At 43.7% G+C, this 13,756-nt stretch overlaps 1 long non-coding RNA gene across 2 annotated transcripts in view; it reads right to left on the reverse strand.

The window, feature by feature from the left end:
• The window catches only part of LOC105496347 (uncharacterized), a 554,035-nt gene that overhangs the window by 328,310 nt on the left and 211,969 nt on the right, over positions 1 to 13,756 (reverse strand). For both annotated transcript variants that reach the window (XR_011613360.1, XR_011613359.1), the window contains exon 3: positions 10,519 to 10,577. This is a non-coding gene — a long non-coding RNA (uncharacterized lncRNA). The remainder of the gene's footprint in view (positions 1 to 10,518; positions 10,578 to 13,756) is intronic.

Genomic DNA, 13,756 nt, shown 5'->3' on the forward strand with positions numbered 1-13,756 from the left:
TAGCTCAGAGAGCAATTATCCTCTACGGTATAATGCAGCATAATGGAAGGACATTGGCCCCATGAAATTATCCAGGCAGAGCTCTCCCGGGTTCTCCAACTGCTATTTAACAATGGCAGCAAAAACAAAAATAATGATAGCTAACATTTATTGAGCACTCTCTGTATGCAAGGCAGTGTGCTTAATGCTTCACATGGAACATTTACATTTCATTCTTGCAACAATCCCATGAAGAGAGTACTGTTATTATGCCCATTCTGCAGATGATGAAATTGAAGCTTGGCAAGGTTAGCCAGCATGTCCAGTGACACCAGGCAACTGGTAGTGGAGTCAGTAGTAAAATCCAGGCAAACTGACCATAGAACTTGATTACTCTTTATATGCAGCTATTGCTGCAAAATGAATCAGTCCAAAGTCATTATGGCCCTTGTGTCTTCTGGGCACTGACTGGGATCAGCCAGGCAGCTCTTGCTTAAGGTCTCTCACAGGCAAGGACTACGATGAGGCAAATGAGGCACTCACTTTGGGCACACATTCTAAAGGGATGCCAAAAAAACTCAGTCATTGAGATAAATAATATTTCAACTGATACTTTTTAAAAATCAAAACTAATGCAAAACATCTGTGAACAGAACATCAAACTTTAAAGACAGGGTCAGCATTACTGGTGTTTCCTTTTGCCCCAGGCTCCTCTATGGCTGGCTCAGCACTGTTGCCCCTTCTCACTGTTCCTGCCCCAGTCCCTGCCCTTTCTCAGGGAGCTAGAAACAGCTGAAGGTCTACTCACTCATGGCGCGTGCCCAGACTGGGAAGACTCAAACAGCTGGGCTCTAGGACAGCTGGGGTTCCTTGGGCATCTGTATATCTACATGATCTCCCCACATGGTCCCTTCAGATGGCAGCTTCAGGGCAGCTGGATTTCTTACACAGAGGTCCAAGGCATCAAGGGTTGTGTCTTGAGAGAGAGCCAGGAGGAAGCTGTGTATCTTTTTTTTTTTTTTTTTTTTTTTTTGAGATGAAGTCTCACTCTGTCACCCAGGCTGGAGTACAGTGGCACAATCTCAGTTCACTGCAACCTCCACCTCCTGGGTTCAAGTGATTCTCCTGCCTCAGCCTCCCAAGTAGCTGGGATTACAGGCGTGCACCACCACGTATGGTTAATTTTTGTATTTTTAGTAGAGATGGGGTTTCATACTATTGGTCAGGCTGGTCTCGAACTCCTGACCTCATGACCTGTCCGGATTGGCCACCTAAAGTGCAGGGACTACAGGTGTGAGATACCACACCTGGCCAAAGCTGTATATCTCTTATGACCCAGCCTTGGAAGCCCAGAGCATCAATTCCATAGGATGCTGTTCATTAGAAGTGAATGACTAAAACCAGTCTATATTCAAGGAGAGGGATAAAGACCCCACCTCCTGATTTGACACATGTTCTACAGCCACCATGTTCTTAAACCACTGCCCTGGGAATGGGCCATCCCTCTTTCTCTATGCTGGAACCCATAGTGAGCCAGCTGCCCCCCTGCTGACACCCAATGAGGTGTCCACTTCGGTCACATATTGTTTAAGTGTGAGTACATCTGTGTCAAATCCTGGGTGCACCAATGGGAGCCTGCCACCCATATGAGTATCTGGCCAGGAGAATATCCAAATTTCAGAGTGTGGCATTAACCTTTCAGGGCTATACTCCCAAGTACTGCCGTGCTTCCTTCCTTATCACCAGGTCAATTTGGGAGGTGCCAGCAATTTTTTTCAGGCTAATTACCCATCAGCTATTGTTGATCTAACTAGAGAGTCAGGTTTTTTGTGTTTTTTTTTTGTTTGTTTATTTTTTTTTTTGTCATTGTGAATGCTGGTGGAGAGGAAGGTCTCCTGTCCTTGAGGGGTAGTAGAGAATGTCTTTGAATTTAGATGAGTATCACTAAAATTCCCTTGGTATCACCTCCAGCAAAGACCTACTGCTAATATGGCTTTTTAATCTTTCTTGAGCATCTTATTTTATCTATCCATAAAATGGGTGCAGTAATGCCAGTTGTATAGTTTTATGGTGTAAAGATGAAATAAGCCAAGCCTGAAATAAGGTGTAAACAGTACAGTATGTAACAGATTCTCCATAATTGTTAGGACTTCTTTTCTTCAATCACCTTGATCCTATTTCTTCCCATCCCTGCCTTGTCCAAAGTTTTTGTGTCTAGCACAAGGATCTCAGCAGCAGAACTGCAAAATTATTTCAGACATGGAAATTACACTATCATATTAGAAGTGCTTTTATCAGAATCTAAAAAAGGAAAACAAGCCACAAGCAAAGAGAGTTTATCCCAGGAAATTGGCTGTAATGCTGATGAAAGGACTGAGAAACCAAACAGAGAGGAAACCCAGAGATTGACAACAGCAGGAAGCTGCTACCACCCAGAGACAGAGGGAGGAGGTGGGGTTACGAGGAGCCAGGGGCCATGCTCATGCATAGAAAGTGTCCCCTAACAACAGGAGCCATCAAAGAAGCACAGATGCTACCACCTTAAGATGCAGAGGGGGAGAAGTACCCTGGCCTCTGTCTTCCTCTAATCCTCTAATTTCCCGTCAGCACCTCCTATTGGCTAAGCCCAGCCAGAAACCAGTTAATGTGGGAGTCTGGAAAAGGCAGCCTGCACGGGTCAGCCCCCCTATGACACAGAACATAGCAAGGAAGGATAAGGGATGAATCAGAGCAAACCGGTCAGGCACAGCACAGCACCCATGAAGTTCAGTGATGGGTAATGGTGATGATACATACATGAATTTTAACTAAAATTACTATGTAATAACCAAGCTCCATGATGTCATTTAATCCTCACTATTGCATATGGAGCAGCAGGTTTTGTTATCCCCATAGAGATGAAGAAACTGGTGATCAGAGAGGTTAAGTTCTTTATTCAAGCTCATAAAACTAATAGGAATGAAGTCAAGATACCATTCCAAGCAATCTATCCCAAGATCCCATGCTCAGAATCATTCTATTCAGAACCAGATCATGCACTTTGGAGTCAAAGTGGCTTGAATTCCAGGTCTCTCATTCTCTACCCTGCATGTTCCTGTGTCCTCAGGTTCCTCGTCTGCAAAATACAGATAACAGTGGCTTCATCTACAGGGCTGTTGCAAAGAATGAATGAGATCAACTGCATTTAGTAAGCACTCAGAAGTGTTTTTATTTTCATACTGCTGCTCCTCTGTGAAAATTCAAGATCCTGTTCAAAGAAGAGAAAGGATTCAAGGTTATAGGGAACCTGTGAGGAAGGAGTTAAAAATCAAAGATGGCTGCAAGGAAAACCTGCCCTGAGACTGATGATTGGTGTGTCTGTGGCACATACTGTCAGGCAACTCCCACATCCCCTTGGCACCCCAAAGATCCTACAGCTGCAGTAGACCATTCTCATCCATTAAGAAGTTTCCTCCTCAAGCACCTGTATCTTTCTACATATGGCTACACACTTCCTGAATAACTCAGCCAGTGTGTGTGATAGCCCAGGAATACAAGAGATGCCACAGGGTTAAGACAAAGAGGAGTGTGTCTCAACCAATGAGAGGCAGGAGCTAGCGGAAAATGCCCCAACTTCTTTGCCCCTTGGTGAGCATTTATGATGCATGTCAAACATATGTTCAGAGGGTCCCCAGCAGAACTAAGCCCCAGTTGCCCAAAGTGCTACCCGGTCAATGACACACTCACTGATGACACTCTCCACCTTCCCCATTCCCTCATTCCCTGTACTTCCCAGGATCACCTCCCAAACAAACTATTGCCCCCAAATCTTATCTCAGTGTCTGCTTTTGGAAGAACCTAAACGAAGATATTGCTCCTTTATACTTTTCCCTACTTCCCAGCCACTGCTCTCTCCCTGGGATAAGCAGGAGTGAGAAACCACTCTACCCAGTCAGTACTTCATCCTATCTTTGGTACAGAAACAATGGCAATCTGTTCTGAGAAACAATGGCAGCCTGTATGATTTGATGGAGATCATACAAATGCCCAAGCCCAACAGGCTACAAATCTGCCCTTCCCCAGTGGATGCTCTCAAAGACTGCATCTTGGGGCTAGCTCTGTGTTGGGTCAGATACTCACTACAGCTCTTCCCCCAGCAAAAGGAAAAAATTGCACGTACACACTCAGAACTCAGTGGGATCCCCTGTAGAGTCAGGCTTCCGTCCCTGCAAATTATTTTTTGCTAATCAATATGTTTAATAAATAATATTCCAGTTGATTTCATTACTGGCAATACACAAATCAATAGAAGGTTATTGCATGATAACTTCCCATTGATATTGTAATCCTCCTGATTTAATAAATGTTGCTTTTCTGAGGATTGCTGTTTGCATTACAAATTGAAGGAAGAAAGACAAAAATAATAATAATTCCATTGCAAAGCCAAGGCTGCAGCCTAATAAGAAAGTGGCACAGGAGTAAGTGGGGGCTCTTCAGCTTCTGTCTACCTTGGCCTGAGTCACAGCCTAGCCCTGCCCAATTCTTTGTTAGCCTCTTTGGTTGGACTCCAGAACAGAATGAAGGAAAAGTCTTGGCTAGAAGGCTTTCCAAACACCCCTTTGCAAGGGTGTAACCTTTATTTTCCTTTGCAAATCCTGGCCAGGAACTCCTTTATGAATGAAAACCCCAAACAGGATGAAGATAAATGGTGTCAAACGATAACCTTGGAGGTTCAAATCTGCTCTCAAATCCTGATGTGCCAAAGCCACAGGGAACCTTGGCTATTGTCTAGTGCAGAGTTTCAATTATTAGGCCATGAGTAATAGCATCAGAATCACTGAGAAAACTTATTATAATGCAGATTCCTATAGCCCCAATCCCAGAAATCATGGATCAGTATGGCTCATATAGGGCCTGGGAAAATGCATGTTTTTAATATTGACACATAAAACATTATCAAACTTTAAAAGACAATCATGACTCTTATGCAAAGATAAAATGAAGATACATTGAAGATGTTTAACCTATTAATTAACTATGGAATCAGTAAGATGTTATGATGGGTTCAAAAGATAACTCAAAGTATCACACTTTTGTAGTTGATTCAGTTCATGCTGAAATGAATTTACAAATAGATATACAACTGGCTTTGAGAGTGCTGAAGAGGGATTATCCCTGTATCACCAGACAAAATGTGCATGTCTATGAGCAGCTATCATTGCGCTGCTTTCAGTTAACTACAACTTACAAAGGTGTAAAAAAGCTCAAAGATATTAAAGATCACTGAACCCTTATAGAATCTGTTAAATCTAGCCTAAAGCTGACTCCTTCCTACATATTTTAAGTCCAGCCTAAAGTTTTCTCAGTACATTGTGAACTATTACCTAAATGGAATTGTAAACAGACTGTAGCCTACTCTTCTGCCAATCACTGAGTTTTGGCCAATCAAATGCGGTAAATTGTTTAAACCGTGTTCAAATGAGGCAAACACTGAGCTATAACGAATCTGGCTGTTTCTGACCTCACTCCTATTTTCTGTCACTTTCCTTTTCCTGTCCACAAATCTTCTTCCACCATGTGGCTGTGCTGGACTCTCTGAGCCTACTCTGGCTTGGGAGGCTGCCCAGTTCATGAATCATTCTTTGCTCAATTAAACTCTCATTTAACTTGGTTGAAGTTTTCTTTTAACAAATCAGATTGCCCAGAAGGGTACCAGAATGCAATTCTGACTCTCAGTACTTAGAATCAGATCAAATTCCACAAGGACACAGTCCTTGACAAGACTGCCTTAAGACACCAGCCACAAGCTTGAAAGTCCCCAGCCTACCCACACTTCTGACCAACTAGCTACAAATTCAGAGGTTCCTTCAGATTCAATAATTCACTGGAATAGCCCACAGAACTCAGGAAAGTGCTATAATTATGATTAGAGCTTTATTACATAGGATTAAATCAGGACCAGCCAAGAGAAGAGACCAGACCCATAGCATGAAGTATGGGAGGGCTTCAAACACAAGGTTTCCATGTCCTCAGGACATGTTACCTTCTTAGCACATAGATGTGTATCACCAACCAGGGAAGTTCACCTGAGCTCCAATGTCCAGAGTTTTTACTGGGATTTCACTATGGATTGAATGAATCATTGACCATGTGGCTGAACTCAGTCCCTAACCCGCCTCCACTCCCCAAAAGTCAAACTGACATCACTTCACTAAAAGCTCCAACATCTTAATCACATGGTTGGTCTTTCTGGTGTGGCCAGCTCCCATCCTGAAACCATCCAGGGACCACCATTAGTCACCTCATCAGCATGAAGTCAGATGTGTCTGAGATGCCATTCATGAATAATAAACACATTCTTAACAGTCCAGAAATTCCAAGGGATTAGAGGCTCCCTCCCCAAAACAAGGAGCAAAGGCCAGCCAAATTCTTTATTACACAACAGGTGTGTTAGACACCTTGATTTCTATTAAAAATGCCCAGTTATATTTTGGTCCATTTCAAATAAGTTAATGTTTTCTCTATAATAAATACAGAAAACTGTATAAATCACAAGTCAATAGTTTGAAGAGTCTTCAAAAGTGAACACACCCATGTAACCAATACCCAGGTCAAGAAATGGAGCATGATTAGCACCCCAGAAAAAAAATCCCTACTGTCACTGTTCCCCCAGGGGTAATCACTATTCCGATTGCTAACATCATAGATGCCTCTTGTCAGTTTTGCTAACTCCCTATAAATGTAATCATTCAGTAAATTTGTGTCTGGGCATCTTTTACTCAACATCCTCTCTGTGGGTGTAGTTATAACTTGTTCATTCATATTGCTATATAGTTTCACATTGTGTGGAAGACACACACTCTTCAGGAATAAAGTCAAGTTGGGGAACTGGAATTGGTCCAGCACCAGCCTTCTCCCCATTTTACAGAAGCCGAAACCACATTACCAAGTAGGCAATGTGATTGTTCAAGACAGAAACCTCATTTGAGCAGAGGCTGCTGTTATCTCAAGGACTATCAAAGCCCTCATGGTCAGGGGTCAAATCAGGGCAGCTTGGGACAGAACTGCCCATCCCAATTAGTAAGACTAAAGCTGGTAGTCAGAGGGCAGGGCAGCTGAGCAAAGAAGGCAAGATGTGGGGGAAGAACAAAGGAGAAAAGCAAAGGATGGAAGATAGGAGAGAGAAAGAGCAAAGGGAAAGGAGGGGGAAGGAAAAGCAACAGAGTGAAAAAGGGAGACATGGAGAGACTTAAAGTGAGAAGGTGGGATTGGGAAAAAGGGAAAGAAAGCAGAAGGGAGGGACAGGCTCAGATCAGAGATAAGGGCTCCTGACATCCCCAACACTCCACCCTGTGAATGTGGGAGCTATCAGCCCCCTGGAACTCTCCTCCTTTCCCTGGATCCCCCATGGGGTCTGTCGTCTCTGCATCCATCCAGTAACTAGGTCACACCCACACATGAGGTGAACCCTGGGGATGATGTTCTTCTGCCCAGTCTACTGGGGAGCCAATATTGTGCAGAAATTCAGTGCTGTCATCCAGGGTCTAATTGCCTCCTTGAAGGTAAAATGTGCTCTCCCTGCCTGAGTAGAAAGCACGGAACAAAGCACCCGTGCTCACCTCTGACTCCTACAAAAATGTAGATGCCCAAACACTCTCTCAGACATGAGAAGAAGAGTCAAAGGAAGGAAGACACATTTACTGAGTGGCTACTATATGTTTACTGAGCGTCTCAGGGACTTCCCCTAAAAATTGAGCTTAAGATAGGTTGAGATGCTTGCTAGGGTAGAATAAGATTAAGGAGAGCTTGACCTCAAGAGTTGTGTGAATCCAGAGTCCATTTGTATGCATGTGTGTGTATGAGGGTACATGATTTTAGTATAGCATAGCATAGCATGCCTGGGCCTGGCTGGCTAAACCTCAATTCAGACTTCAATACTAACTAGCCAAGCGAACTTGGGAGAATCTATTGATTTCCCTGGATCTCAGATTCTTTATCTATAATACGAGGATAATAATAGTTTTTACCTCGTGGAGTCATTGTGAGGAAGACATGATAACATACAAGTAAAGTGCTTAAGAATGTTCTTTGCACATAACTAGGCTTTACTTTGAGTTATCATTATTGCTATCTCCATTTTTATTATTTTTATTATCTTAATTGCCATCAATATCTTCAATACTACTACACGATATCAGTCTAGATAAATCCGGGGAGTCCCTCAGCACCCATCAATCAGTGTGTAAAGCCATTCCTTGATACTCCCCAAAGCCCAGGCCAAGTAGAAACCAAACCCCAAGCAAAGCAGCCCTGAGTAGGGGAGGTGCCTGTGTGCAGCCCCACTTATTCCACTTGTTCTGTCTCTACTTCTCTTTAGCTTCACTACATAAATTAACCAAGGTAGCCATGCTAGGTCCAAGCTGCCTCTTGTCCCTTTAGTTCAGCTTCTATAGCTAACTGGTTCAATAATTATTCTCTAATTCATAATTGCTAAGAGAAGATCTAGATGACCCAATTTATCCCTTCCAGCTATGCTGGACAAGTCAATGTATTAGTTCGTTTTCACACTGCTGATACAGACAGACCCAAGTCTGGGAAGAAAGAGATTTAATTGGACTTACAGTTCCACATGGCTGAGGAGGCTTCAGAATCATGGTGGGAAGTGAAAGTCACTTCATACATGGTGGCGGCAAGAGAAAAAATGAGGAAGAAGCAAAAGCAGAAACCCCTGATAAATCTATCAGGTCTCATGAGACTTATTCACTATCATGAGAACAGCACAGGAAAGACTGGCCCCCATGACTCAATTACCTCCCCCAGGCCCCTCCCACAACATGTGGGAATTCTGGGAGATATAATTCAAGTAGAGATCTTGGCGGAAACACAGCCAAACCATGTTATTCTGCCCCTGGCCCCTCCAAATCCCATGTCCTCACATTTTGAAACCAATCATGCCTTCCCAACAATCCCCCAAAGTCTTAATTCATTTCAATATTAACCCGAAAGTCCACAGTCCAAAGTCTCATCTGAGACAAGACAAGTCCCTTCCACCTATGAGCCTGTAAAATCAAAAGCAAGCTAGTTACTTCCTAGAAACAAAGGGGAGGTACAGGTGTTGAGTAAATGCAACCATTCCAAATGGGAGAAATTGGCCAAAACAAAGGGGTTAAAGGGCCCATGCAAGTCTGAAACTCAGCAGGGCAGTCAAATCCCAGAGCTCCAAAATTATCTCCTTTGACTCAATGTCTCACATCCAGGTCATGCTGATGCAAGAGAAGGGTTCCCATGGTCTTGGGTAGCTCTGCCCCTGTGGTTTTGCAGGGTACAGCCTCTCTCCTGGGTGCTTTCACAGGCTAGTGTTGAGTATCTGCACCTTTTCCAGGTGCACGGTGCAAGCTGTCGATGGATCTACCATTCTAGAGTCTGGAGGACAGTGGCCCTCTTCTCACAGCTCCACTAGGCAGTACCCCAACAGGGACTCTGTGTGGGGACTCCAACCCCACATTTCCCTTCTGCACTGCCCTAGCAGAGGTTCTCCTTGAGGGCCCCAACCCTGCAGCAAACTTTTGCCAGGGCATCCAGGTGTTTCCACACATCTTCTGAAATCTAGGCAGAGGTTCCCAAACCTCATTTCTTGACTTATGTGCACCCACAGGTTCAACACCACGTGGAAGCTGTCAAGGCTTGGGGCTTCCACCCTCTGAAGCCACAGCCTGAACTCTACCTTGGCCCCTTTCAGCCATGGCTGGAGTGGCTGGAACACAGGACACCAAGTCCCTAGGCTGCACACAGGAGACTGTGAGCCCAGTCCACAAAACTACTTTTTCCTCCTGGATCTCCAGGCCTGTGATGGGAGGGGCTGCCGTGAAAGTCTCTGACATGGCCTGGAGACATTTTCCCCATGGTCTTGGGGATTAACATTAGGTTCCTTGCTACTTATGCAAATTTCTGCAGCTGGCTTGAATTTCTCCTCAAAAAATGGGTTTTTCTTTTCTACTACATTGTCAGGCTGAAAATTTTCTGAATTTTTATGCTCTGTTTCCATTTTAAAATGGAATGTTCTTAACAGTACCCAAGTCACCTTTTGAATGCTTTGCTTCTTAGAAATTTCTTCCTACAGATACCCTAAATCATCTCTCTCAAGTTCAAAGTTCCACAAATCTCTAGGGAAGGGACAAAATGCTGCCAGTCTCTTTGCTAAAACATAACAACAGTCACCAACAGTAACAACAAACATCCCAACAAGTTCCTCATCTCCATCTGAGATCCCCTCAGCCTGGACCTTACTGTTCATATCACTATCAGCATTTTTGTCAAAGCCATTCAACAAATCTCTAGGAGGTTCCAAACTTTCCCACATTTTCCTGTCTTCTTCTGAGCCCCTCCAAACTATTTCAATCTCTGCCTGTTACCCAGTTCCAAAGTCGCTTCCACATTTTTGGGTATCTTTTTAGCAATACCCCACTCTACTAACACCAATGTACTATATTAGTCCATTTTCATGCTGCTGATAAAGACATACCCGAGTCTGGGAAGAAAAAGACGTTTAATTGGACTTACAGTTCCACATGGCTGGGAAGGCCTCAGAATCATGGCAGGAGGCAAAAGGGTCTTCTTACCTGGTGGCAGCAAGAGATAAAATGAGAAAGAAGCAAAAGCAGAAACCCCTGATAACCCATCAGATCTCGTGAGACTTATTCACTACCACGAGAATGGCATGGGAAAGACCGGCCCCCATGATTCAATTACCTCTCACTGGGTCCCTCCCACAACATGTGTGAATTCTGGGAGATACAATTTAAATTGAGATTTCAGTGGGGACACAGCCAAACCATACCACATAACTAACTCACCAAGTTGTATGTGAACTGCCTTTTAGTTCGTGAATCTAGTGTGGGCCCAGTGGAGTCATTCTATGAGAGGAGAATAGAGCAGGTATGCAGAAAGGAGGAAAGGAGGCCTACTCTGCAGAGCCCAAATGCACTTCAGTTCTTTTCTCAGTTTTCTGCATAGTCTATCTTTAGGTAGTTGATGCTGTTTGTACCAAGCCTTGATCTCCTTGCCCAGGCTGGTACACCCATCACCTGGCTTCTGCGCACAGGGCTAGCCTCCTTGCCTTAAGGTAGTGTCAATTCTATTAAGTTCTTTATACACCAGAGTTCCCTATGGGATCAGGCCACAGCTCGTTTTTACCTAGAGACCACATCCTCTCTTAGCACCATCTCCTGCCCTGCCCTTCTTCCCTCAGCTCCTTTTCCCAAGAATGCTTCGTCATTACATCATTTGCCCAAGAAACCCTGCCTCAGGCTCTGCTTCTAGGCAGCCTGAGCTAAGATACCTTACGATTTATCTTCTCACTTCAGCTGCTCTGACTGGATTTCTATCTCCTGCCAAGGAGAGCTCTGGGGCACTTCTTTAACTAGTTAACAAATTGTAAGCTTCCTTTCCAAGTCATTATATGAAGGTGTCTCCTATACCATATGAATGGCTTTTAGTAATTTATTTCAAGGTTGTACCAACATTTATTTAACTATTTGCCTCTTGTTAAACATATAGGCTCTTGTGATTTTCTACCACATGCAATACTGTGATAAAGACTTTCAAAGTTCAAAAAATATGTATATGTATGTAAACAGTCTAATTTAGCATGTTTGGTCAAGGCAATTTCTAAATCTCCCCTTTTCTCTGCTCTCTCAAAGGGATGACTCCCCATAACCCCCACCCTCACTCCATGCCCCAACTCTTTCCCAAGTAGAGGTGGAAACAAACATCACTGTATGGGGCCTGGGCCTCTGGTCTGGTTTTGAGCATTGCGCTAGCATCGGCCGAGGTGTGACTGGTCTCACATGGTTCTTTGGGGCCGTCCCATTGGTACCTATGACTGAGATGCACAGCCACAGCCTCTGGTCATAAAGTCTCCCACATGGTAGGATCTTTGTCATGACTGCAGACACCTCATGTCTGCAAGAGCTCTCAGCACGTGCGTCCTGCTGTGGCATATAGGATCTCGGGTGCCACAGCAGTGTGGGGGCTGTCCTGGGCATGTCTCCCCAAACTCTTTCCTTACCCATTTCTAACTTAACCTCTTTTCAGTGCCACATGCCTCCAGTATCTTGCTGAATTCAGGACTTTGCAAAAGGGCCTGGAAAGTTCCCATGCAATAGTAAATTCCTTGAGAAATAAATTATCCTGTTCCTTGAGTTTCCCTAGAAATGTTTGGCTGTTTCTAACACACACTGGTTTCCTATGTTCACACTGGGTTTTGTTTTGTTTTGTTTTGTTTTGTTTTGTTTCATTCTAAATGGAATCTTCTCTTTGTTTTTCAGAGAAGCCTCTTAGCTTACCCTTCATGGTGGAAAGTTCCAGGGGAGGAAATTGATAAAGAAATAAAAGAAAACCATTAATTGCCCCCACCTTCGAAAGAAGAAATATGTTAGGAAACATTTTTTTAAAACATTAAATCTTGCTTTTTAATTGTCATTGTCATGATGATTATATTAACCATCACCATTTATTGACTACTTATTAAGTGTTTGCTCTTTACAAATATCTCAAGTCCTCTCCCAGGTTGGAGATTTTTATCCCCATTTTACAGATGAGAAAAATGAGGTCCCACATGGTTAGCCTGCTTGAAGTCAAGTCCATGAGGGCAGTGCTGGAATCAAATCTAGCCTGTCTAACCCTAGAACTCTTCATCTACTTCTCCACATCTCATGGATTATTAGGACTTATCATTAATGTTTTTGTTATGATATTTGAGAGGAAAATGTAGTCATATCTCATGCACCCAAAGTGAATGGTAGACCCCCAGGGAATGCTTTCCCTGGCCACCAAATTCTGTTTCTTCTGTTCAAGTCACAGGAAGGGTGGACCCCCAGGGAAGGTTTTCCCTGGCCACCAAATTCTGTTTCTTCTGTTCAGGTCACAGGAAGGGTGGACCCCCAGGGAAGGCTTTCCCTGGCCACCAAATTCTGTTTTTTCTGTTTGTCATGGGACCTTCCTTTTCCCCACTGGAATGTCCTGGAAAGGGTGTGGGGAGTACCTGGTCAAAGAGGTCCTTTTACCATTCATCTCAGCCCAGAATCAGGGTGAACTTTAGTGTGAAATCCACAACTGGGATCAGTTTGACAAAAATCCTTCAGAGACATCTACAGGGCAGCTCCCCTTGGAAGAAAAGTGGAGGTCTTAAGGGAAGCAACCCTGTGGGTTATTGGCAGAGTAACAACTGTCATCCAGACTGGGACTTTCGAGAGTCGAAGGGGGAACTATTAAAAGTTGCACTGGGATGACCTGCATAAACTTGGACTGACCCAGTATTAACCAGGGCACATGACCACCCTGGTCATACAGACAGAGCCAATGAAAAACAAGAATAGAGCTCCCCCTGTAGTACTTTAAGTATCAGCAGAACATCCTACTATGGGACTTTTCCCTCGGCTATTAGCATTATTATTGCCCTTTAAATATGTCATAGTCAAAGATTTGTCTTACTCTTCAGTTTGATTGCCATTGATTTTTGAAGCCCACATCTTCTTCCCCAGGGAAACACATCTTCAGCCAAATGATAGAAGGAAATGGAAAAGAAGGATTCAATTTATAGGCTTTCATTTTACAGGCATCACTTTAGGGATACAGCTGGTCCCAAAGCAGCATTTCTCAAAGGGTGGTCCAGGAACCACCTGCGTCAGAATCACCTGGGATCTTGTAAAAAATGCTAATTTCTATGTCCCAAGGAAGACTTACCAAATCAGAATCTCTGGGGATGGACCTGGGAGATGTATATTTTTTAAAAAGTCCC

This window comes from Macaca nemestrina, chromosome 15 (assembly GCF_043159975.1).
Source record: "Macaca nemestrina isolate mMacNem1 chromosome 15, mMacNem.hap1, whole genome shotgun sequence".
Lineage (NCBI taxonomy): Eukaryota > Metazoa > Chordata > Mammalia > Primates > Cercopithecidae > Macaca > Macaca nemestrina.